This window comes from Rhea americana, unplaced genomic scaffold (genome assembly GCF_003343005.1).
Source record: "Rhea americana isolate MKP2758 unplaced genomic scaffold, rheAme1 scaffold_533, whole genome shotgun sequence".
Taxonomy (NCBI): domain Eukaryota; kingdom Metazoa; phylum Chordata; class Aves; order Rheiformes; family Rheidae; genus Rhea; species Rhea americana.
The window spans coordinates 80,327-105,586 of record NW_028186683.1 but is presented as its reverse complement, the minus strand read 5'-3'; the positions used below and the strand labels follow the sequence as shown (position 1 = coordinate 105,586).

The window sequence follows — 25,260 nt, the reverse complement described above, 5'->3', positions numbered from 1 at the left end:
GCATGGGGAGCAAACAGGTGGAGCTGGAGATCTGTGTGTGATCACAGGGCCACGATCTCATTGCAATCACAAGGTCACAGGGCCATGATCTCACTGCAATCACAGAGACATGGTGGGATAGCTCGCATGACTGGAATGCTGCCATGGATGGATATGTGCTTTTTAGGAAAGACAGGCCAGGGAGGTGAGGTGGTGAAGTTGCTCCTTCTGTGAGAGAGCAACTGGAATGCATCTAGTTCTGCCTATGGGAGAAGGAGGAGGCAGTCAAGAGCTTATAGGTGAAGATCAAAGGGTAGGCTAAAATGGGGGACACTGTTGCGGGTATCAGGCCACCTGACCAGGAAGAGGAAGTCGATAAGCCTTCTACAGACAGCTGGAGGTAGCCTCCCGATCACAGGCCCTGGTTCTCATGGGGGACTTCAACCACCCTCACATCTGCTGGAAAGACAACACAGCTAGGCACAAACAGTCCAGGAGGCTCCTGCAATGAGTTGATGRTAACTTCTTGACACAGATGGTGGAGAAGCCTACGAGGAAGGGTGTCCTGCTAGACCTTGTCCTAACCAACACAGAGGGATTGATTGGAGATGTGAAGGTTGGGGGCAGCCTTGGCTGCACTGACCATGAGATGGTGGAGTTCAGGATCCTGCAGGAAAGAAATAAGGCAACAAGCAGGATTGCAACCCTGGACTTCAGGAGACCAGACTTCAGGCTCTTCAGAGACCTAATTGGTGGAATCTCACGGGTTAAGGCCCTAGAAGGAAGGGGGGGTCTAAGAGAGCTGGTTAGTATTCAAGCATCACTTCATCCAAGCTCAAGAGCGGTGCATCCCAAGGACAAAGAAGTCCAGCAAAGGGGTCAGGAGACCAGCATGGATGAACAAGGAGCTGCTGGCAAAACTCAGAAGAGGAAAGTAAATAGAATGTGGAAGAGGGGACAGGCTACTTGGGAGAATTATAGGAATGCAGCCAGAGTATGTAGATGCGACGAGGAAGGCTAAGTCCCATTTAGAATTGAGTCTKRKAAGGGATGTCAAGGACAACAGGAAGGACTTCCTCAAATATATCAGTAGCAAGAAGAGGACTAGGGAAAATGTGGGCCCACTATTGAATATTGAATGGGGTGAGGGCCCTGGTGACAAAGGCTACAGAGAAGGCAGAATTACTGAATGCCTTCTTGGCTTCAGTCTTCACTGCTAAGGGCAGCCCTCAAGAATCCCGGAGCCTGGATGTGAGGGAKAAAGTCTGGAGAAGGGAAGACTTTCCTTTGGTTGAGGAGGAGAGGTAGAGATCTTCTGGGCAAGCTAGACATCCACAAATCCATGGGCCCGGATGGGATGCACCCACGGTTACTGAGGGAGCTGGCAGATGTTGTTGCCAGGCCGCTCTCCATCATCTTGGAAAGGTCCTGGAAACTACAGAGGTGCCTGAGAACTGGAAGAATGCCAATGTCACTCCAGTCTTCAAAAAGGGGCAAGAAGGAGGACCCAGGCAGCTATAGGCCAGTCAGCCTCTCCTCTATCCCTGGAAAGGTGATAGAGCAGCTCATTCTGGATGTCATCTCCAAGCATATGAAGGAAAACGAGATGATCAGGAGTAGCCAGCATGGATTCCCCAAGGGGAAATCCTGCTTAACCAATCTGATAGCCTTCCATGATGGAATGACTGGGTGGGTAGATGAGGGCAGAGCAGTGGATGTTGTGTACCTTGACTTCAGCAAGGCTTTTGACATTGTCTCMCATAACATCCTCCTAGATAAGMTCAGGAAGTGTTGGTTAGATGAGTGGACAGTGAGGTGGCTTGACAACTGGCTGAAAGGCAGAGCTCAGAGGGTTGTCATCAGTGGCGCAGAGTCTAGTTGGAGGCCTGTGGTTAGTGAGAGCTGGGCCTGTTTAGCCTGGGGAAGAGAAGATTGAGAGGGGATCTTATCAATGTGTATAAGTATCTGAAGGGAGGGTGTCAAGGGGATGGGGGCAAACTCTTTGCAGTTGTCCTGTGATGCAGGATAAGAGGCAATGGGTAGAAACTGAACCACAGGAAGTTCTACCTCAATATGAGGAGGAATTTCTTCACTGTGCTGGTGACAGAGCCCTGGAACAGGTTGCCCAGAGAGGTTGTGGAGTCTCCTTCTCTGGAGATATTCAGARCCTGCCTGGATGCAACCCTGTCTCACCTGCTCTCGGTGACCCTGCTTGAGTAGGGGTGTTGGACTAGATGTTCTCCAGAGGTCCCTTCCAACCTTACTGATTCTATGATTCTTCACTGTGTGTAGGACTTGCCACTTCTCCTTACAAAATGTCATGAGGCTTCTGCTGGCTGAATTCCTCAGTTTTTCAATGTCCCCCTGTGRCRGAGCACAACTACGTCCCCCAATTTCTTTATCTCAGGCTGAAAGTGTGGTGGAGTGCAACTACCTCCCCCCCCCTTTCCTTATCTTGGGCCTCATCTGACAATAAATAACTGACAGTCCCCAGAGCTGACCAGAAGGAACTGGGTTACACTGGTTGCAACTGGTGAGGCCAGAAATGGGCATAAGATCAGCAAAAAGGGGTATATTTTCCTCTACTCAGCATGAGGTCAGCTAGAACTGCACATCTATACACAAAATATTATTTGAACATAAGTCAAACTCCGTGCCCATAAATAGTGCTGCAGCCTACAGCCCATTGAACTCTCCTACATGGCAGCTGGCTGCAGAGTGGTGAATCTCCCTTTGAGTTGGGACACCTCTCAAGGTTACTTCTCGAGGTCAAGAGGTTCCTTATCCATGACAGATCCTTGTTAAGTGGCTAATAGTATGCTGAAACTTTGCAAACTTTGATAAGTTGCATCTTTGATTGTACTTGTAATCCTTTAGATATAAACCATAGACCAAGTCTGAGACTAATATTGGATCCAATTGCACCCAGATTGCTCTGCGGAGGAGTTGGGAAAGCAAAGGGGTTCCACTCTGAACCAAGGGTTTTCTTGATGATTTCATCTGTCCCTCTCCTCTCTGCAATAAGTATTGAATCTTGTGAAACCAGTCTTATTTACCATTAAAATTGGTTAAATCACTGTCTTATATCAGTAAAACTTATCGCTGCATCTCTCTTACAAGTGAAATGCATCTCTGTGGCACCTGAGAAGCCCAGGGTCAAAACTATGGGAGATCCAGGCTGTACAGGGTTGTATAGCCCCCAAGGAGAGCCAGGCTGCTGGGAAGCTGTACCCAAAGGTGTAGCACTGCCCAAGGTGATGCTGGAAAGCCCAAGGAGCAACAGAGGCCCAGAGATGTGAAATGGCTTTCCCCAGGCTCAGCGAGAAGGAAAGCTGGGCAAAAATAATGAGAAAACTTCCCCACATTTGCTACCTGGACTGTATGCTAGGTATGGAGCATGGCAAGGACCAGGGTCCCAGATAATGCCCTCCGGATAACTGGTGTTAAGGGCACCTCTGCTCCTTTCTGAAATATCAGCAATATCTTAAAGCACTGCAGACTGAGAAACCTTGCTGCAGACTTGCAATAACAAAGAGCTTGCTTTGGCGCCTCAAGGGGGAATGCTAGGTCCTCTCCCATATTGTCCTACATTCTGCTTCTACAAAAAGAGCAGCCCACAGTAGAAACCAGTTTTGAGACTCACCAAAGCATCTCAGCCCAAGGCCATGCTCTGTGCTGTTTCATCCCAAACGACTTTGAAAAATGTGAACCCCCCCAAACCAGCCCCCAAATGCCACATTCCTAAACAGGTCTGCCCAGTGCTGAGATCTGTCAGAGCAGGGGCACAGAAGTGACCCCTCCAGGAGCTCATTTGGGTTGTCATCAGTGGAACAGAGCMTAGTTGGAGGCCTATGGTTATTAGAGTTCCCCATGGCTCAGTACTGGGTCCCATCCTGTTCAAATTATTCATCAATGGCCTGGATGAGGGGACAGAGTGCCTCCTCAGCAAGTTTRCTGATGAYAYCAAGCTGGCACGAGTGGCTGACACACTTGAGGGCTGTGSTGCCATTCAGAGAGACCTGCACAGGCTGGAGAGCTGTGCAGAGAGGAACCTCATGAGGTTCAACAAGGGMAAGTGCAGGCTCCTGCACCAAGGGAGGAATAACTCCTTGCACCAGTACAAGCTGGGGGCTGACCTTCTGGAGAGCAACTCTGCAGAGAAGGATCTGGGAGTTCTGGTGGCTGACAAATTGACTATGTCAGCAATGTGCCCTTGTGGGCAGGAAGGCAAATGGTCTCCTGGGGTGCATTAGGAAGACTGTTGCCAGCAGGTCGAGGGAGGTGATACTGCCCCTCTACTCAGCCCGGGCAAGGCCTCATCTGGAGTCCTGTGCCCAGTTCTGGGCTCCTCAGAACAAGAGGGACATGGAGCTACTGGAGAGACTCCGGCATAGTGCTACAAAGATGATCAGAGGGCTGCAGCATCTGCCCTATGAGGAACGGCTGCGAGAGCTGGGCCTGTTTAGCCTGGACAAGAGAAGACTGAGGGGAGATCTTATTAATGTCTACAAATACCTTAAAGAAGGGTGTCAAGGGGATGGGGCCAGTCTTTTCCGTGGTGCTATGCGACAGGACTAGAGGCAAAGGGCACAAAGTGAACCACAGGAAGTTCCGCCTGAATGTGAGGAGAATTTTCTTTCTTGAGAGTGAGAGAGCACTGGAAAAGGTTGCCCAGAGAGGTTGTGGATTCTCCTTCTCYGGAGACATTCCAAGCCCGCCTGGATGCAACCCTGCCTAACACACTCTAGGTGACCCTGCTTGATCAAGGGGGTTGGACTAGGTGATCTCCAGAGATCCCTTCCAACCTCAGCCATTCTGTGATTCTGTGTGGAGGCTATTTTTGGACATTGCCATGCCCTGACATCGCCTCCTGCTCGTCATGTGAGGTTCCAGGAAGGTCTCTGGGAGAGCAGTGTGTTTAGCCTTTGCCCTGGAAATCAGGTGTGAGCTCCCTTCTTAGCCAAGCTTGACTCCAGAGATGTCCACTGACTTTACAAACTGCTCCTACGGAGCATTCTTGTGCTTGATAGGTGCTTAGTTACTGCCAGCCTTTCTGGGCTCTTCTACCCTTCAGAGATGCCTCCCTTGTCCATCCCATGGAAGAGCTCTGTACATCCAAGCTACCCCATCTCACACAGGGCATCGCTCTCCTCATCTTCCCTGGTGGCCTCTCCTGAAGAACTTGCCCACTGCCTGTGAAGGACTCCAGTCATGCGATTGATCCCACCACATCTCAGGGATTCTAACCTTGTGACACTCCTGTGGCAGCTTGTGCATCTCCATTTGCTCCCAGTTGCACACCAGGCTGCATATGCTTGTGTATATCTGGGCTACAGAGCACCTGTACAGAGCTGACTGAAGATTTGTCCCAGGAAACATGTCACCAAGAACCATATGTATGGAAAGGCTTTGACTGCAAGTGGTGACATCATGGTACGGAGAGCAGGTGGCAATGTAATGGTGCAAGTATGTTCCCACTAAGAGAGCAGACCCTACAGTGCCCAAGGCCAGGGAGAAATGGAGCTGTGCTGCACAGTACTGGCAGGGGAGGAATTGGCTGCCTAGGTGTGTCTGCGGCACCTTGGTGCCTGTGACAGACTTGAAACAATCTCTAGGCAGGACAAGGTGCCACTGTAGAAGTCCCTGAGCCCTGAYTGGAAAGTGTAGAGACTCGAGTGGAGACCTTGGTGTGATGTGCCTCCCATTTGTGCAGTACACTTGCATGTAGACAGTAGAGACTGTACCTAAAGGCAGTGGTGGAATTCAGTTGTTTAGGCACACGGGGGAAACCCAGGATGCCCTGAGGCACTTGCCTAGCAAAATCTCCCTAGGAGCATAATTCTCCTGTAGATCTCATACTGTAACTACTAGAGACATGTAGTTTTGCTGAGCACCCCAGGCTTCCAAAATGGCCCTGCCAGCCTATTTCTATGTCATTAAATCAGGTGTCTGCACTGGATTACATGAGCTGTTTGTGTTTGTAACATCGGGATCTTCCTATGTCTGAGCTTCAGAGTGAGTGGAGCACTAGTTGTAGTGGGCATCTACTGTCATGTGAGATGGTCAAGGAAATTCCCCTCCTGGCCCCTAGCTGATGCTCCATCAGGATGTGGGTCTCCCAGTTGCTCCATCAGAGCAAACAGACAGTGCACATGCCTGGGACCACCTCTGACTCTTCCAGTGTCACCAGGTGTTTGCATGTGTGCAGCTGACTCCCACCCTCCATCTATGGTGGTTATAATGGAGCTTAGACAATGTGCACCCATGCAGACATTTTCTGTTGTGCCCACTTCAGTTTTGGCAAGGGGAATCCCACCTCCAATGTGTTGGTGGAGTTTACAGTACGGCACTGAATTCTACTCCAGCCCAGGGCCTTCTAAATGGGCATGCAATGCCCAGATTGTGTCATGCCAAACCTGAAGCACGTCCATGCTTATGTCAAAGAGCTCTCTTCTTGTTTGCTTCTAGGTGTCTCGCCTGCTTAAGACGTGGGAATATGGATATCCAGGGAGGGACGTTTCCACCTCTTGTAGATAACTGTCCTCTGATGAAACAACTGAGAAAGCTGTAAATGGTCACTCCGTGTTGTTTAGAGAGGGACCAAAAGTGATTATTTTGCTTTATCTCYGTGAACATTTCCCAGGAGGAGGGAGCATAAGGGACAGAGAAGGTCATGCCTTCAGCTGGGCCTCTGCTCCTGGGCAGGGCCAGGCTTCGGGGACAGAGGGTGCTGATGGCAAACTGGCAGCACAGCTCTGTGCAGAATTAGATCCTCTGCAAAGAGCAGCCTGCTGCTGCAGACTTGAGATGAGACATGACAGAGAGAAGTGAAAGGCAGTCTGCAGTGGGAGGACAGAGGAGAGCTCCTTGTGGGAGAAATCTTCACAGTCCTTGACAGGGTAAGTCTCTGGCTGCAGGACAATGCTACGGAGGTTCCTGGAAGGGTCTTCTAAACCTATTGCATCTCACAACTCATAGATTTTTTTAAGGATCACTGCTTTATAGGGAAGGGTGGGATGCTTCAGAGCAGAGATCTCCTGCCACATTGCCACAGGAACAGGGCATGCTGCTACTTTCTCCTAAGGATGGCTCTAGGGCTGTGCAGTTATGATATGCACCCAGGTGTGCCCAGGGCTGTGATACACAGCAGTGTCCCTGCACTGCAGGGAAAGGTGAAAAAAGGCTCCTTAAAAGGGAAGGAGGTTTCTTTCCAGGGCTTTTAGTTTCCTCATTTTGACAGGGAGAAAAAAAGGAAAGAGTTTTCTGTTTTAACAAGGACTAGGATACACAGTAGTTCTGTGAGAAAGCTCAGGAAATCCCCTCAACAACCCTACCTCCAACTACAGCAGCACCAGTGTCACCTTTATGGATTGATCAGGGCTTATGTGACCTACTCCTTATGTCCTGCATGCACAGAGATGCCCTTGGACAGTGGCCAGTCCTGAGAGGTTTCTGTAGGGCAGAACTGAGCACACACTGGGTAGACAAGGTCTATGAGCACTGACAGGGAAAGATGTTGCGACCGAGGAAGCTCCAGGCAGCAGGAACAGCTCCAGGCAGTGGAAATGGGCAAGGAATGAGAGTGAACTGCATACAGAATGGTCATGGGAGGATGGATTTGGGCAAGTCATGGTTAGTCCTCYGATGCAGACACTTTCCTTTGAGCAAGCCTCCCATTTCTCCCCTCTCTCTCAGCAGAGCCTCTGTCCTGACAGCCTTGGGTTCTAGGCCATTAGCTGCCTGCTCTGCAGGCAGACCTCCAGCAGAGGAGAGGGACTGCTGCTCCACAAAGGGGCTGAGAGCTACTGCCCTGAAATGTTGCTGTTGGCAAGGTGACATGTCCAGCTGGGAAAGGTGAAGCCTTGCCTGAGTTCCCATGTCTCTCTCTCCTTGCCTCCCTTGGCAGMAGGATCATACTCTTGCTCCTTGTTTCCCCTCCATGATGCTCCTGTTCTTGCTTTTGTGCTTTGTGGGGTTGGGAGTTTTCAGCTGCAGTTCAGACATTGGTGCTGCAAGTCAGGAACAGAGAGGTCTGCTTGGGAGTGAGGTTTCCCCAGTTCCCTGCTAATCTGTGGAGCTCCAGAAGAAGGAGTCTGTGGGGTTGGGAAATGAACTGACTTTCCCTTAAGGAGAGCCCATCTCCTGTCCTRAGAGTCCTTTGAGTGTTTTCCTGTGGTGTCCTGCCAGGCTGTGAGCTGCCCTCTAGAAGGACTCTGCTGTCTCCATAGCATTGCTGTGATATCTTAGAGATCTATGAAGGTGCAGAGATGCTGAGAGTATGGAGATGGTGGTTGGAGGCTGTATATGGTCGGCTGAAAAGAGCCCTGTGTGTCCTTACCTGGAAGGGGGGCGTGGAGAGCTCCATCAGGTGCCTGGATAAAGCAAGGAAAGTTTGGAGACCTGCACTTCGAAATGAGACTCCTCTGCTGTCAGCAGGGGTTTGTTGGTTTTCAAAGTAGCATCACCCACCAGCTCAAAGTTGTGCAAACATAGGACATCTGGGAATGAGGTTAATAGGCAGCTGAGATGTCCCCACTCTGCACAATGTGCCAGTAGATGCTTTCCTCTCAGGCCTCAGTAGAAATGCCAAGGAGTTCTGCTCTTAAAGGGCACTCCCCAGGGGAGACAGGGGCATTGAAAAAAATAAACAATATTAAAGAAACTCCCAAAACACAATTCTGTAGTGCTTAATCTATAGAATTGGGAGTGAAGATGCTGAAAAGCCTTCCACAAGATGAGGGGATTTCATTTGACAGAAATAGTGTGTCAGAGGTAGCCACCTCCATGCGCTTGTACCCCTACCTGTACAGCAGGGCGGACTCTTCTGGAGCCCAAGAGAAGAAGTCCAAGCTGCTCGTGAGAGAGCCAGCACAAACCAGAGCTCGAGCAAGGAAACTGCACAAAGAGCCTCCCAACATAAAAGCAATGAAGGATTTTTAATAAGAAATGAAACATTTTATTAATTTATGTATTTTCCTTTAAAAGTCTCTCCTAACTTGTCACTGTCTTTTCCTCCTTGAACAGTCCTCTATACCCAGTGGGAGCCAATGTGCAACAGCAGCTCTTTCAATGAGTTCCTCCTCCTGGCATTCGCAGACATGGGGGAGCTGCAGCTCTTGCACTTCTCGCTCTTCCTGGGCATCTATCTGGCTGCCCTCATGGGCAATGGTCTCATCATCACAGACGTAGCCTGTGACCACTGCCTCCACACCCCCATGTACTTCTTCCTCCTCAGCCTCTCTATTCTCGATATTGGCTCCATCTCCACCACTGTCCCCAATTCCATGGCCAATGCTCTGTGGGACACCAGGACCATTTACTACTCACGATGTGCTGCTCAGGTCTTTTTCTTCTTTTTCTTATGTTCTGCAGAGTATTATCGTCTCACAGTCATGCCCTATGACTGCTACACTGCCATCTGCAGACGCCTGCACTACAGTACACTCATGGACAGCAGAGCCTGTGTCAGAATGGTAGCATCTGCTTGGGTCAGTGGTTTTCTCAATGCTCTCCTGCACACTGCCAACACATTTTCCATACCCCTCTGCCAAGGCAACACAGTGGACCATTCCTCTGTGAAATCCCTCAGATCCTCAAACTCTCCTGCTCAGACTCCTGCTTCAGGGAAAATGGGCTCATTGTAGTTAGTGCCTGTTTATTCTTTGGGTGTTTTGTTTTCATTGTGCTGTCCTACGTGCAGATCTTCATAGTTGTGCTGAGGATCCCCTCTGAGTAGGGCTGGCACAAGGCCTTTTCCATGCACCTCCCGCACCTGGCTGTGGTCTCCCTGTTTATCAGCCCCTCATTTTTTTGCTTACCTGAAGCCCCCCTTCCAGCTCCTCTCCATCTCCGGATCTGGTGGTGGCTGTTCTGTACTTGGCGGTTCCTCCAGCAGTGAACCCCCTCATCTACAGCATGAGGAACAAGGAGCTCAAGGATGCACTGAAGAAATTGATCCAATGGGTAGATGGTCAGCACCAATAGCTATCCCATGTGAATTCACTCACTATGATATCTAGAATCAAGGCTGTGTGTTGTACATTTATTTCTTTCTTACCTTTTCTTGTGGGTCCATGGTAAAAAATAGACACAAAAATATCAATTTCATGTCATGTCTCCTCATTAATCTTTCATTTGAATCTGACAYTATGGTGAAGCAGGAAGCCAGGCTCGCCCTTTCATCTGCAGAGCCCGAGTGTGAGCACCTTTGGATGCCCCCTGTGCCATGTGGAGTTTTCCTTTGCAGAGTTTCTTTCAGCACCAACACCAGGGGAGTTCTGGAGCACAGTCAGGCTCCGATGTGTACAGGCAGGGTAAGACCACGGGTCTTGTGTCCATTAGGAGAGCTCAGCTCCCCGGCCACAGTAACGGTATGATTTCACACCTTGCTTCTGCAAGGGTCGCAGCCAGCTGTCACCATGGACTCCAACACTGCAAGTGGAGAGGGACTGGAGGGGAGGGGAGTCAGGCAGCAGCTTATGCAGCCAGACTCTGGACTTCTCAGGACTCTTCCACCACTGCCACAGCAGGCATATCCTGGCTATAGTCTTCCTATGGAGGCTGCAGCTTTCCTGGAGACATAGCCCTTCACAGCAGCAGGAATTTCGCTTTTCTAGATTTGTTCTCTTCATTTCCATACTGTCCTTCTGTGCTCTACTCTGTGGATATGGCCCATGAATTCTCATAACCTGGTGGTGGTAGGATTGTGATTCTATGTTCATGTGTCCTGTGAGCACAGGCAGGACCAGACAATGGGCACCCTTACACCAGACTTAATCTCCAGAATAACATTTCCTATAATAAAAGGGGATCTCCCCTGTGATGTCCCTCAAGTCTGGCCATTCTTCAGAACGTGGAGTCAAAAATATGCCCAAAGAATTGCACAATAAAAGGGCCTGTTGTTCTGCTTGTCAACTCCGTGGGATCCGAGGGAGAAGCTTAGTGTCTCTGCATGATCTGTTAGGGACTGAGGGCTTGATACAGGGTTCATCTGTCAGTGACCAGTGCCAGTGGAGATGGGGAATGATCTCTGAATTACTTGTCCAGGGCTGTCCCAGAGGTGACAGTGCTGACAACACATGCTCATCCCTCTGGAGTGGAATCTGAGTCCCAGGAGAGCTCAGGGGATCTCCAGAGATGGCATGTGCGGAGTGGTCAGTGAGCGGAGCCTCACAAAGTGAGGGACAGTCCACAGTGGAGTAATCAGAAAGTAAAACCCTAAATCCAGGTATGCATGGGGAAATGAGGGCTCTATAATCCCCAAAGCAGCAGTGGAGACTGAGGAGGTCCTGGGAAGGGTCACTGGAGAGTGATTCCTGCACTCTCAGTGAAACACCACAGGCTGGATCTGGTGCACTCCTAAACACATCTCCTGGCACTTCAAATGCCCTGCAATCACTCTGAGCACCATCCAGGAGCATGGAGAGGTGCCAGCAGCACGATCATCTTCTCCTGTGGTCACCAACACCAACGACATTAGAGACCCCAACAAGCCTTCCAGCTTAGAATCAGGCACAGAACATGAAGAGGAGGCAGCTGCCTGGCAGGTAGCAGAGCAGCAGCTCACCCAACCAAATACAGCCAATTTGCAAGGGACCACCACTACTCACGATTGTAAAGCATCAGAGCTGCAGGATGTGCAGGGGTTTTGCAGGCAGCACCCCCATGAACAGTTGTTAGAGTGGTTTTTAAGGCTGTGAGATTACGGAGCAAAAGCAGCTTATTTTGGTAAAGAGGAGCTCAGTAGCATGGGGCCTACACCTCAAGATCCCACACTCTGCAACACCCTCCACATCCTGCAACAGCAAATCTGAGGTAGTCTCTTTCTTTCAATGTTGAAAAAGTCCCAGAGAAGCCAAACAAATCCCTGCTTGCAGGAACTCGGTGACGAATCCATTCAGTGGACTACAGGTACCCTGCTGGACCCATGGCAGTGAGAGCCCAGCACAACCTGGGGTTAGTTCAGGCCTCCCTGGAGAGGCTCAGCCCTCCAGGGAACAGCCTTGCAAGGCCAGCACGTTTGTGCCCATTGTCTTCAGAGACAGAAGCATCGTCCCAGGCCATTTCACAGCCCTGTTGCTGCTGCTCAGCTGCTCAGGCTGAAGTGGCCTCACAGCTGCTCTGCTGATGCTGTTCCTGCTGCTGGTCTATCTGGTACTCGGGCAGCAGTGACCTCATGGTCTGCACTGAGGCCATGAACCTGCTTCTGGCCTGTCAGCATCAGATGCTGAGGGGACTTTACAGGAACCTACAGCAACCAAGAGCCTCCTGCTGGCACATCAGCTGCAGAGCAGGAAGTGACCTCACAATCAGCATCAGAGCCATGTCCCTGCTTGTGGCCTATCAGGTACTCAGGCAGCAATAACCTCATAATAACCATATAAGTTATGTGCCTGTTTCTAGCCTATCACCACCAGAGACTGAGGTGACATCACAAGAACCTGCAAGAGCCTCCTGCTGGCCTATCAGGTACTGAGGCGGAAGTGACCTCACAATCAGAATCGAAACCATGTGCCCACTGCTGGCCTATCAGCACTGAGGCAGAAGCAGCCGCAGAAGCACAAACTTCAGTCCTCTCTCTGCTTCTCACRTATCAAGTGCTGATGGAAAAAACAATCTCAAAATCAGTATCGAAGCCATAAGCCTGTTCCTGGCCTCTGAGTAGCAGATACAGAGGAAACCAAAAGATTTTTCATGAACCAAGAGTCTGCTGTAGCCCATCAGCCTCAGAGAGGAGTGACCTCACAAGCACAAACCCCAGCAATGTCTTTGCTGCTGGTCTGTGTTCTCACACAGCAGTGACCCTGTCACTGGCTCTCAGGAACACAGAGAAGTTTGTTCTCTGAGACTGGTTTGCTTCTGCAGGGGCTTTTCAGGACCTGGAAGAGGGCCTAGGAGGTAGCAGGTCGCTGGCCCCAGGCACGTGTCAGCACCTTCACTCCACAAGCCAAGGGACCTGTCTTTCCTTCCCTCAGTCCTCTGAATGGCCAGCTGCTCTCCAACAAAGTAACAAGAGCCTGAAGTCTCCTTGCCCACCAGCAGGGCATGCTCCCATATGCACTGCTGCCTGCTTGTCCACAAAGGTCCAGGCCAGGRAGTGTGTGCAGGGGGTTATGACAACACCAGGCAGTGCAGTGCCATGAGAATCCCACCAGGTCTGTTCTTCCAGCACTTCCTCAAACTACATGCTTGGGAGGAACAGGAAGGCTTGAGTCCCATCTATGCCAATCCAGCCAGGTGCAGAGAACACCTTGAGTGCTTATGGGAGTCTATCAGGAGCATGCCATCACATGMTGCTGGTCAGGGAAGGAGCAGCCTTGCAGAGATAAAGTAAATCCACCCATATGTGGACATTTTTATCTGTAGGAATCCTAGCCTGAACTCCCCCTCTTTTGATTCATTYCTACTTTCTTCCTCCCATCTGAGCTCCATCCCTGCACATGGTCTCATGGCCCTGCCGTGTAGCCACCGCGCAGAGCAGGGTGCGTTCAGGGCTGGGGAAATGTCCCCCTGGCACAGTCTCCATAACAGCCCTTGGTGACCCATTCACCCGCATCCCTTCTGCTTTGCCAGCCTGCTCCAGTACCGGGCCCTTGCCCAGCCAAGGCTGTGTCCCACTTTGGAGGGTGGCTGTTCCCCTCGATAAAGGCATCAAGTCCAGCAGAACAGAGATGGCCATGCAGCAAAATCCACCTAGAAACTTGGGGTGTGTAGCCAGGGCTGGAAATGGCCAGTGTGAGAGGTCGGGCTGTGACAAATGCCTGGGGGCCCCATGCCATGGTCAGTCCATGCAACCAAGGGCACAGACTGATCTCCTGTCTTCTGCACTAGGCCTGTCCTGGTTCCCCTCTGTGAGACCTGGCTCTGCTTCACAACTGCTGTGGTGTGTGTCCTCACCCTGCCCATTCACACAGAAGAGTTGACATTGGTGTTTTCCTTTCCAGCCCAGCCCAGCCCAACCCTCCTCAGTTCTCCCAACGTCCCCTGCCATCCCCCCAGCCCACCCAACAGAGCAATCCAGGATGGAGGTGGCCCACAGCAGTGTCTGCTGTGGGGGGCTGCAGAGCTCTGGGCACTCACTCCAAAGCCACACCCCACAACAGGCACAGCAGCTCCAGGGGGCAGATGTGTGTCAGCTTCCCCATCAACCTCCAAGATGAGACTGGCCATAGTGGCACAAGGAGGCAGAGCACAGTGATGCTCTATGTCTCTTGTTCTGGTGTCCAGGAGATACCCTACCTCCAGGCAGCCTGCAGCCCCTTCTTCTCTGTCTCCACAAGAGCACAAGTGTCCCAGCCCTGGGGCTGTTCTGACAGCTCCTGCTGCCCCAGAGACACAGCAGCCTGCCCTTACTGTGCTACATAGAAACAGATTTCTCTTTCTCATTTATTCCTCCTTGCCAGCATGTAACTGCTCCTTTGTTCTTCTCCAGGAATGTCCCTGCTCCCTGGGGAGTCTTTCCCCAAGTGCATGTGTCAATACTGGCCTGTTTGACCATTCTAGACCCTGCCCTGTTCTCCCCACAGGGCCTCAGGCTGGTGGTGCTACTCTGCAGAGCAATTCAGTTGTGAGGCCCCAGGGCCATGGGGTGACTCTGCACTGGTCATGGTGGTCTGAGTGGGAAGCAGACACAGCTGGATGTATGACATGGCACTTGACAACCCCCCACCAAAGTGTCTGTGGCAGTTTAGGATGTTCTGAGCAATCACAGGGCATTCCAATGCCTCAGGCTCTCTTCAGGGGTGTCCCTAGATCCCAGCTCATGGTTTTTGATTGAAGGTGGTATGAACAACTCCTCAGGCACCGTCCTCTGAGACTGCTAGGTCCCCACTACCTCTTGTCAGATTGCAGAGCTCTCACTAGCCAGGACATTCATTGGTTTTGCCCTTTACCTTTGGATCACTCCACTTGACTTTGTGAAGTTCCTATCACCTTGAGGCAAATGGTGCATTTGGAAGTGCCCTGTGCTTTTCTTGGTGCTCCATATTTTGAGAATGACAGACATCAGTCTCCAGCCCTGTCATATGGGAGATACTGCTTGACCATTCACCACCTGCTGGAGCACTGGGCACCCACAAGCGAGAACTGAATCCAGCCCTCATTCCCTAACACATCACCTGGGAGCTCATCAACTTGAGCCCAAGGAGATCCTGGAAAAACTGTTAACAGAGTCTCTCAGCATGAAAGTCCTTGAGCGTGTTCTTGGCTCCAGGGTTAAAAGGAGAGCCCAACTTTCAGGCATTGCACTGAGGAAATCCCCTTTTATTAGAGAGAGGCCAGCTATGACAGTGACAGACACATTCAGAGAAGGCCTCTGGCTCAGACAGACTGAGGTCATGCCTTTGGAGAAGTGGGATAAATTCAAACATACTTATAAAAGCGTGTCTATCACAAGGAGAATGCCCAGAGCACAACAATTGTCTGAGATAAATCAGAAACCACTTGTGAAGAGGGATGGGCATCTTATCGCTGCTGAACTAGGACCAGCTGAATCAGTTTCCTCAGGGCATCCTTGAGMTCCTTGTTCCTCATGCTGCAGATGACAGGGTTCACTACTGGAGAAATTACCACATACAGAACAGCCACCATCATATCCAAAGCTGGGGAGGAGAGGGACGGGAGCCTCAGATAGGCCAAAAAAATATGTGTTGACACACAGGAAGACCATGACTAGGTGTGGGAGGCACATGGAAAAGGCTTTATGCTGGCCCTGCTCAGAGGGGATCCTCAGCACAACTGTGAGAATCTGCACGTAGGACAGCACAATGGAAACAAAACACCCTAAGGCTAAACAAGCACCAACCACAAGAAGCCTGACTTCCCTGAGGTAGGAGTGTGAGCAGGAGAGCTTGAGGATGTGGGGAATCTCACAGAAGAACTGGTCCACTGTGTTGCCTTGGCAGAAGAGTAGTGAAAATGTGTTGGCAGCATGCAGGAGAGCATTGAGAAAGCCACTGGCCCAAGCAGATGCTACCATTTTGACATAGGCTCTGCTGTCCATGAGGGTCCTGTASTGCAGGGGTCTGCAGATGGCAACATAGCGGTCATAGGCCATGACAGTGAGGAGAAGAATACTCTCATTCTAACAAGAAGACAAATAGAAAGACTTGAGCAGCACATCCTGAGTAGGAAATGGCCCTGGTGTCCATCAGAGAATTGGCCATGGATTTGGCGACAGTGGAGTATACATAGTCAAGGTCGAGGAGGGAGAGGTTGAGGAGGARGAAGTACATGGGGGTGCGGAGGCAGTGGTCACAGCCTATGGCTGTGATGATGAGGCTGTTGCCCAGGAGGGCAGCCAGGTAGATGCCCAGGAAGAGCGAGAAGTGCAAGAGCTGCAGGTCCCATGTGTCTGCAAATGCCAGGAGGAGGAACTCATTAAGGGAATTGCTGTTGCACATTTGCTCTGTCTTGGTTCAGGGCACYGTCCAAGGAGGAAAARGCAYTGACAKGTTAGAACAGGCTTTTCTCAGCAAAACCTACTCCACTCCTCAAAGCATCCCCCACATTGCCTCCCTCCTTTACCTTGTTCCACTCCTTTCCTGACCTCTGGCTTATGCTGAGGATGCCCTGCAGTGCAGGAGCCTATGCCCAGAGGCTCCAGAGGATTCATCCCTGCTCCTGAAGGGTTTATAAATGGAGGTGTCAGACTTCCCTGTGTATTTAGTGGGGATACCTGGKGATGGGCGCCCTGACGTTCATACAGGGGATTTTGTCTGGTGACCCAGGGGGAATATTCTCTTTTTATCCTTATGAGAGACAAACACAGCACTCATGGCAGTTGTGTCTGAAAGAGGAGATCCTTCTGAGGGGTTCATCTCTCCAGATTTTGCCCTCTTGAACTGGGGTGCCCRTATCAGGATCAATCACACCAGCTTCCATTCTRCCAWGGGAAAGAAACAGTGCAGCGAAGGCAGGGGTTGACCCAATCCTTCTTAAACATGTCTTTCCAACTGAGAAGGACCCTGCCCTCACATCAGTCTACCATCTGCAATTTTACTCCAGGCAATGTAGTGGGAGTGGAATGTTACTGCCTTAACTGCAGCTGAACCCCCTCCTTAGCCCCAGAGAGCAGGAGAAGAAAACTAGACCAGCACAGAGAGGTGAGGAAACATGGAGTAGTTGCTCTATTGCTCCTGCCACAGGGAAAGCAAGGAGTGAGAAACAGACAGGCGCTCAGGAAATCCTTCCCCTCACCCAGCTGTGCACACTACCTCCCAGGTGTCAACTTCACAAGACAGTCACTCTCAGCTCCTTTGCCACACAGTGGGAAATGGGCACRTTGSAGACAAGATGCCTTTTTCCTCTGCTGAAGCTTGGGCTGCAGAGGAGGCTTGTGCCCTTGAGGCCTTGAGGACTGGGGGTCTGCTGGGTGGGAGAGGAGACCCAGCAGGGCTTCCTTAGGGATTGATATCTGCATTGAAGAGGATGACAGAGAGGTCTCTGAATTCCCCCTTCCACAGCATTTATGGTTCTAGTTTCCTCTCCTTCACTGATCAGATCTTCACTGCTCGGAGCTTTTCCTCCTGGGAGCTGTTTCTCTCTGCCCTATCTCTTCCCTGTCAACACTCTGCAAACAGCAGGAAAATGAAAGCACTGACTCAGGAGAGCCCCTGATCCTTAAGGTAACCTCTGTCCCTGCCCTGATTGTCCTCCAGGAAAGGTCCCTCAGAAATATCCTGGGGGAGAAATGGAGCTGAGAGTAGCCCTGATGCACGCAGCACCCTCTCAACAAGAGAATGAATCTACTCTGCTGGGGACTGCTTCTTCCAGCAAGAAATTCTCTCCACAGTAAAGAGGGCACCTCCCCAGGCAGGCTGAGTACAGACCCTTGCTGGCAGCACAGTCACTGCCCCAGGCACACAACACCCTGGGACACAGGGACACTGCTCTGAATTAGAGCCCTGGGCAGACATGGGTACACTCTCTGGCTCACACCCCTGCAGTGTCCTGTAATGCTCTGTCCCTCTCACCACATATAGCAATGAATCCTTGCCCTAAAGCACCACTTACTCCAAACAGGAGAAGCTGGGAGAGCCACCMTGACAGACTCTTTCAGCTGGGGAAGGTGCCAGCTGCAGGAGAACCTGCCAAAAACCACAGCAGCAATGTGACCCTGCAGCCAGAGACTTACTGTGTCAGGTGCTGTGAAGGTTCCTCTCTGCAGGGAGCTCTCAGCCATGCTCCGATTCCCAATTATCTTTAACTTTTCAGTCATTCATCTCATCCTGGCCATAAGTCTTGTTGCTCTTTTAAGAGGAGCTGTTCCTGGAGAGAGCTGTCTTTCTGCAGCACTTGACAGGCTGCCATGGGCTACCATTGTTGCAGGAGCCAGGCACAGCTCAGAGGCAGAGTCGCAGCTGAAAGCATGACTGTCTCTGTCCCCTGTGCACCCTTGAGATGTCTTCAGGACTCCAGGATTGACAGCTCCTGAATGGCAGCAGGGTCAACCTTGGGAAATGGACTAAAATAATCACCAATGGTCCCTCTCTAAAGAGTGGAGAGAGACTGAGTCCAGCCTTGCAGTTGGTCTCATCAGAGGACGGTTATCTAAGAGAGGTGAAAACTTTCCACTCCAGAAGGCCCTGCTCCCATCTCATAAGAAGACAGGACAGATAGATAGGGATAAGAAGGGAGTTCATATACTTGTGCTTCAGGGACTGATTTGGAGGAGTTCATCAATATGTCTAATGTCCATTGAAAAGCTCTTGTGATGGAGTGGGATTCAATTCCTTCCTGTGCACTCCACAAGCTCCTGTGAGGTGGGATTCCCCTTGCCCAAATTTTGAGGTGCTCAAAATGGGTGTCTGCATGGGAGCTTCTTGTCGAAGCTCCCATTGGAATCAACGTCAGGGAGCGTGAGAGGCAGCTGTTCACACACAAACACCCGGTGGCATTGAAAGAGACAGAGGTGGTCCAAGATATATGTCTGTKTCTGCTTGATCTTACGGAGCAACTGGGAGACCCACCTCTTTTGAGAGCATCAGCGGAGGGCCAAGTGTAGAATCTCCTTGGCCATCTGCAATGACACTTGCTGCCTACTACTGCAAGAGCTCCACTCATTCTGAAGCCAAGACACACGGATCCTGTTGGCATTTCCAACAGCTCCTGTGATTCAATGCTCACACTTGGTTTAATGCAATAACAAGAGGCCTGYAGGACCATTTCAGATGCATGGGGTGTGCAGCACAACCACCATGTCTCTAACAGGTACATGCCCTTCTAGAGTGGTTTCTAGGCAAACACCTCAGGGCATCTTGGATTTCCTACCTGTTCCCAGATAACAAATTCTCACCAGGGCCTTCAGGCAAAGTCCATCTCTTCTACATCCAAGCATGCTGCAAAAATGGAAGGGACATCACACCAAGCTCTGCACATATGCTACACTGCCCAGTTATTCTCCTGTCTCCAAACCATTTCTGATTGGCATGAACAAGGACTGTGCTTATGATGCAGTGTTCTAGTTAGATTCCCAGGGGACAAACATCTGGTTGGGCAAGCCAGCACAAACACACACACACACACACACACACACACACACACACACACAAACACTCTTCAGTAGCAAGCAGTTTATTAGTAGATAMTTACAAACAGACTGACCTGATGGTAATCTCGAGAAGGACCACCTCAATGCTTGTCCCGATTGTCTGCATGATGAGAGAGAGAGTCGGCAGGCACAATCTTTTCRGGCATCCCCGAGGAGAAAACGTGGTCCTCTGTTGTGAAGCAGCCTCCCTCTCCTTCAGAAAAATTCTGGTGTTTATGATTATTTGCGGTAGGCAGGAGTCCCAGCACGTGGGGACTAAGTGCAGGGAGTCTAGCCCAACTCCGCCCTGGTTGCGTAACCAGGCTATGATACTGCGCATGTGTGCAGACTTATTTCGGGGGCCACCTTTGCCTTTGAGGGTCGCTATTTCATTACTCTTCAACTTCTGACCTTCATGTTGACTGCTTCTCATGGTKATTCTGTGGCTGGAAGCCACTATATGTAACCAACCGTTGTTCTTTCTCACAGATTTCCAAGACCTTGTGAGTTACTTRTTTGTATTCCACTTAAAACAGTGGTATTATTCTAGGCACTAAAAAGTTACAACATGGACCATTCCCACCAAGTATCATGTATTACGGATACATGCAGCCAACATGTGCCTGCACTGCAGGCTGTTCTGGGCCTGCAACTTTCTCAGTGGCACCTTGAGATCTGGTCACTTCCATTACTGGCCAAAGGTACTGCAGAGTCCCCTTGGGCACAGAACATTTCTTCTACCATGACTGCATGGTCCAGCTCTGTTTCTCTGTGGCCTTGGTACTGCAGAGTTTGCTCTGTTAGTGGGTGTCTCATGTCATTATTACATAAGCATCTGCTATTTACATGAGCACATATCTGCTCTGAAGCAGGGTCTTTGCATACACAGTGTTCTTAGCTCTTGGGACCAGGTTTCATAGTGACAAGTCTGTGCTCAGTCTTGCTGCTACAGCTGAGGTTCTACAGCCCARTTATACACAAATGCACAAAGCCTGGGACACAAAGAGGAGGAAGCAGAGTTGTACAAGCTGCCATAGAATGGCTACATTTTTAAGTGACCTGAGGAAATCTGTGGATCATAGTGCCTGACTGTCACRGGGGGACATTAATCTCCCTGACTTTCACTGGGATGGCAGTGCAGCAGGGCACAAATAGTGCAGCAGGATTCTGGAGGGTGTGGAGGACAACTTTCTGGCACAGTTAAGCCAGATAGGTCAACAAGAGTGATGCTTTCCTGGACCTGGAACCAGCAAAGAAGGAAGGACTCATCAGGGATGTGATAATCAGTGCCAGTCTTGCCTGCAGTGGCCATGAGATGGTGGAATTCCAGATTCAGAGGGGAGTGAGAAGAGTAGTAGCAGAGTCCAGACTCAATGTTAGAGGATCAGACCTGGGCCTAGTGGGGGGACTGTTAGTGGAACCCCATAGGAAACAGCTCTGAAGGGCAAAGGAGCTCAGAATATTTGACAGGCCTTAAAGAACACAATCCTCCAAGCTCAAGAATGGCCTGTATTAATACCCATGGGAACAAACATATCTCAGAAAACAGGCTTGGCTAAACAGGGCTGTACTGAACAACAACACAACAGGTTGTACTGARCAACAGGGGAAGCAGGGAGAGGCTGCAAAGGAGGAATTTAGAAGTGTTGTCCAGGGAAGTAGGGAAGTGGTTAGGAAAGCCAAAGTTCCTCTAAGATTGATGCTTGCAAGGGATATCAAGGGCACAGAGATCATTTGCTATTGCTTCATTAACAGTAAAAGCATAAACAAGGAAAATGAGGGCCCATGGCAGAATGGGGCAGCAATACAGTAAAAGCAGATGGAGACAGGTCCTGACTCCTGAGAAGAAAAACAACCAGAACTGCCTAAGGGTCAAGCCAGGAATTCTTTGCAAAAACACAAGTCTATGCATTGGATGTTCTGCAGCCGAGGATGCTGAGAGAGCTGGCCACTGTATTGCAAGGCCACTTTCTATCATCTTTGAAAGCTGTGGAGACTTGAGGAGGTTCCAAAGACTGGAGAAAGGCAAATGTTGCACCTATTTAACAAAAAGGTTATAGGAACAACCTGAGGAACTATAGGCTCCTCATCCTCCCTTTGACCAGGTGAGTGTCATGGAGTGAGTCGTCTCCTATCACTATACAGGTCCATGACGGAGAAGAAGGTGATGGGGAACAGTCCGTATTGGTTTACCAAGGGTAAATTATGCCTCAACAACAGCATGGCCTTTTATGTTAAAAGAACTGTATTGGTAGATAATCAGAGAGCAGTGAACGTGAGTTAACTCGAGCTTTGGAACTCTTCTGACACTTTCTCCCACAGTGACTTGCACACCAATTAGGATTTCATGGTCTGAATGGGTAGACAACCAAATGGCCACATAACTGGTTGGATGATGTGACGCAGAAGCTAGTGGTGAGTGGACTTCCTGGAGGGCTGAAGAGTAATTCAGTACCATAGGTTCCTTCTAGGGACCTGTCCTGCTTAACACATTTATGAATGACCTGGAGGGGGCAACTTTCATCATGTTTGTAGATGACCCCAACCTGAGTAGGGAGCAGCCTTATGCTTGAGAACTGTATTGGTGAACYRTCAGAGAGAAGTGAACATGGGTTAACTTGAGCTTAGGAAGGCTTCTGACACTTTCTCCCACAGCAGACTTGCCCGCCAATTAGGACTTCATGGTCTGAATGAGCAGACAGCAAAATGGCCACATAGTTGGATGATGAGGTTCAGAAGATACTGGTGAAAGGACACTAGAAAGGACACTACTCTTCCTGAAGAGTTTTAGACTAATGGAGTATCAGACGCTCCTTCCTGGGATCTGTCCTGCTTTAAATCTTCATGAAGGGTCTGGAAAGGGTAACTTTTATTACATTTGTAGATGACCCCAACCTGAGTGGGGAGCAGTTTTATACTTGAGGGCTGCCACTGAGAGGACCCTAGACAGGCAAGAGGAAAGGGCTGCCAGGAATCTCATGAAATTCAGCAGAGACAAGGGCCATGTCCCTGCACCTGGGATAGACTAAAATCCTGCAGAGATATAGGCTGAGGACTGAGTGTCCGTGCAGCAGCACTGCAGAAAAGGATCCAAGGATTTTGGCAGACAGAAGGCAAAATATGAGACAGCGGTGTGCCTAGGCAGCAGAGAAGACCGACAGCAGCCTGGGCTGTATGAATAGGAGCATGGCCAGGAGGTCAAGGGAAGTGATCCCCCTCTGCTCAGCACTTGTTGGACAACATGTACAGTACAACATGTGCACCCGGTTTTGGGCCCCCCAGAACAAGGACCTCCCTGTACGAAGGGGTCATCAAGAAGACAAAGCCAGGCTCTTCATAATGGTGCCTAGCAGGATGAAAAAAAGATAACAGCTATAGAATGAAACCTATAGGAGAACCAGGCTAGAGAAAAGCACAGGCTTTTGAGCTGAGAGGACAGTCAAGAATTAGGATATGTTGCTCAGAGAAGCTGTGCCATCTCCATCCTTGGAGTCTTTAAGCCCTCAGCAACCTGGTCTGACGAACCTGGTCTGACCCTGCACTGAGCACAACGCTRGGCTAGAGTCTTCCTGAGGTCCTATGCATCCTGATATTTTGAGATTCCTTCCTCTCCAGCTCTACGMTTGTTGATGTTAGGGAAAGCACTCAGGTCTCCTGACCATGGAAGGAAGTCAGACAGCAGCAGGATCACATCAACAAGCTTTCCCATCCTGCTCTAATTAGAGATGTTCCAACACATGGCTGCTTGGCAGCTGCTCCTGAACAGCCTTGAACGCTCCCTTGCTTCACCTTTTATTGTGTTTTTCTCTCCACTACCTTTTCCAGGTTCTATCCACTTATTATTCTTCAACTCTCCCATACAAAGAGCCTACTTCTGTTTATCCTTGCATCATAGACCCTGGTTGTGCTTGCTTGGTACCCTCATTTGGCATTTTTGAGATGGTTGCCATGGTAATTGCTACCTAGGTCAGCAATTCCATTAAACTAGTAACTCCTTTTACAAACTTGAAGTGACCAGCAATTCCTCATGCTGTTCTCTTGTTAGAGGCACCACAAGTCAGAGGGAGCCGTCAACACACACACACATTCACATCTGACACAACAGAAATTCTGTCCAAGGACTGTGAGAAATGGAGGGATTCAGCCAGCACAAACCTCATAATGTTTTACAAAGAGGAGTAGCAAGTTCTGCATGTAGCAAAAAAAAGAAAAAAAAAATCTTGTASCTCTTATGGGATGCCATGCAAGCCAGTGGTGAATGTTTCTTTAGAATAAGACCAAATGCCTACAGGGTTGCATTAGGATAAGCGCGGCCACCTGCCAAGGGGAGTTATTATCCCCTTTGACTCTGCACGAGTGTGTCCCATTCTGGGGCTCCCAGGAATTGTTGTTGGTAGTGGGAAGGAGCACAGGAATGGGAAACAGCTACAAACTGCTGCTTGAGAAGTTCAGACTGGACATTAGGATGAAGAAATATCACCCAAAGGGTAGTGCTGTGGTGCAAAAGATCACCCAGAGGAAGTCTGTGATCAGCCCATGCTTCTGTGTTTCAAGGAACAATCAACAAGGACAGAGAGACATCAGTAAAGGTGGGGAGATCCTGGAGTGAGAGCAAGGTGGGGAAGCAGGTTGGGTGTCTATAGTCTCCAACGACCCAGGCACAGGTGTGGTATAGCACAGAATGGCCTGTGGGAAGATGGCTGAGGGCACTGGCAAGGCTGAAGGGCCCTGACAGAACTGAGGTCTTCATCTCCTTGGCTATGGCTGTTCTCTTTGCCASTGAGCCTGACTAGGAGACACCAGGGGCTCGTTGCCTCCTGGCATTCCAGGAGGCAATGGAGGAGTCGTTATCGTCCTGCACTTAGTATTGCACGCCCCCACCTGCATGCTGCCCCCAGAAAGAGTCCCAGGCAAGACAAAAGGGAGTGGATCTCCCTTTCCAGGGATTTGGTGTCCATCATTGGCCATTTTGCTTGATAAAACATATCAAGGGTTTATTTGGCCTCACAGCCATCTGCACATTTTCTTTACCTGCCTGTAATCCTTGAGTACAATTTTCTGCCTGAATCAACCCCCAGGGAGTCTTGGTGGATAATGATCCTTAGTGGGACCCCTTAAYACTTGACAAACCTTGGACTTTGCTTCTGACTTCTACTGCTGGAATATTTTCTTCAGTCTCCTCTCAGGAGCTGAGGTTGGTGGACTCAGCACCAAATGCACCACAGGGCTCTTTAAAATGCAAAAAGCCCTGATGAACCATGTCTTTCCCTATATTTTTCTTCAAGGCCTGTAGGCTAATTGGAGAAGCTTTGAGAATGTAGCAGAAAGGTGGAGACTTCAATAATATACGAGTGTTTCTACTTCTGAGGGTTTCTTTAGGATTATTATTTTCCAGCTTTCAGAATAAATGACAGCAACGTTCTGCAGCTGAGATCCATCTGGAGTGTCTCCTAGGGAAGTCAGAACATGTAGGAAAAGCAGTGTTGTGGAGGTCCGACCCTGTGAGGACAATCTTCCTCCCCATGTCCCCAACATAGCCAGTGCTCTTAATCAGCCATCTGGCACTGACATCACTCTTGGTAAAAGCTAACCTTATTCCACTCAAGCCTGCAACTGAGTGTTACAGCTCATAGGTCCCAATTCCCTCCTGTTTTACCCAGACAACTAGCTGCAAATCGACATGGAGATTGAACAGAAGGATTTTCCTTCCCCTTCCCCTTCCCCTTCCCCTTCCGCTTTCCTTTTCCTTTTCC

At 50.0% G+C, this 25,260-nt stretch overlaps 1 pseudogene; it reads left to right on the top strand.

Annotated features, from left to right (window-relative positions):
• Nucleotides 1–9,077: 9,077 nt before the first annotated feature.
• LOC146588197 (olfactory receptor 14J1-like) lies at nt 9,078–9,963 on the top strand (annotated as a pseudogene).
• The last annotated feature ends 15,297 nt before the right edge of the window (nt 9,964–25,260 follow it).